This window comes from Ochotona princeps, chromosome 15 (genome assembly GCF_030435755.1).
Source record: "Ochotona princeps isolate mOchPri1 chromosome 15, mOchPri1.hap1, whole genome shotgun sequence".
In the NCBI taxonomy this organism is placed as follows: Eukaryota; Metazoa; Chordata; class Mammalia; order Lagomorpha; family Ochotonidae; genus Ochotona; species Ochotona princeps.
This window is the reverse complement of record NC_080846.1, coordinates 14,996,578-14,997,811: the sequence shown is the minus strand read 5'-3', so window position 1 is coordinate 14,997,811 and position 1,234 is coordinate 14,996,578. Positions and strand designations below refer to the sequence as shown.

At 40.7% G+C, this 1,234-nt stretch overlaps 1 pseudogene; it reads right to left on the bottom strand.

Moving 5' to 3' along the window:
• Nucleotides 1-412: 412 nt before the first annotated feature.
• Nucleotides 413-862, bottom strand: LOC131482106 (large ribosomal subunit protein uL23-like; annotated as a pseudogene).
• Nucleotides 863-1,234: the final 372 nt, after the last annotated feature.

Below are 1,234 nucleotides of genomic sequence, written 5' to 3'. Positions count from 1 at the left end.
ATAAAAAATGCTATTATATCAAAATCTACAGCATTGTAGTATAAATTATTTTACATATTCTTGGACTGGATTTCTTTTGTATAAATCCAGGAGTTTGTCTGAATGGCTTCTTTAATTATTTCAAAGGTAAAGCTGGAGGGAGGCTAGTGAGAATGGACTGATAGTGGGTGGTGATTATTTCTAAATGGGAAAAGAGATAGAATGAGCTAACTTACCAGGAAAAAATAACCATCCTACTTATCTTGGAATCTGGCTCCTCGTTTTTCTTTCCCTTACATAGTTTCTTTCATTCTAGGATTCTGAACCCATTTACTTCTGTTAAAACTCTACCTGTCATTTCAGGTGGTAGTCAACTGTCTGGCTTGTTCATGAATATTTCATCGCTTTTTTATGGTGAAAAACATATTTAGGATTAGAAAGCTGGATGCGATTTAGATGATCCCAATTTTTTGGCAGTATCCAGAGCACCATAATCAGGAGCCAGCCGCACGTATGCCTTCTCTTCTCCATCAGGTCTGATCAGGGTGTGGACTGGCCACATCAGTGTCCTAGAGCTTCTTCATGGCAGTTTGATCTGGGGCTTGTTGGCCTCGGCATCCACAGTGAACACCAATGTGTTGCTGTCTTCTGTCTCCTTCATAGCAGACTCTGTGGTTGGGGGAACTTGACCATGGCACAGTGGTCAAGTTTGTTTCTTCTCCTAGGGGTGCTCTTCCGAGGGTATTTAGGCTGCCGCCAGAAGAAGGGTGACGTGAAGATTTTTTTGTGCTTGGGGACACCTTTCAGTACCACTTGCTTGACCTCCTCGTTGGCTTTGACTCTGTTGGGGGACAGGGGCTTCCTTCTTCGCCCTCGGCGCCATCTTGCCAAAAGCGTATTTCATCACTTCTAGTCCCATCTGCTCTACAATAAGATGCATTCTCTTTCCTGCTTTGAAAACAGTATGTGTGCATACATCTCTTGGCCTTCAAAATGGTACAGTGTGGTAATTGTTTGAATTGAGATTCTTAATAAAGAAGTAGCTCATGGATCTCATGAGGCCAAAAACAAAACTAGAAAGGCTACTTTATATGTCTAATTCAAATTTATTTATTTATTCATTCATTCTCTTTCAATGAGTTTCCTCTGCATTGCAAGTGGTACATGATCAAAAATGTCCAAAAAAAGTGTTATATACCCTTAATTCAAGGGCACCTTTGAATTCCTACTCTAAACACCTTGGGAAGAAATCCTG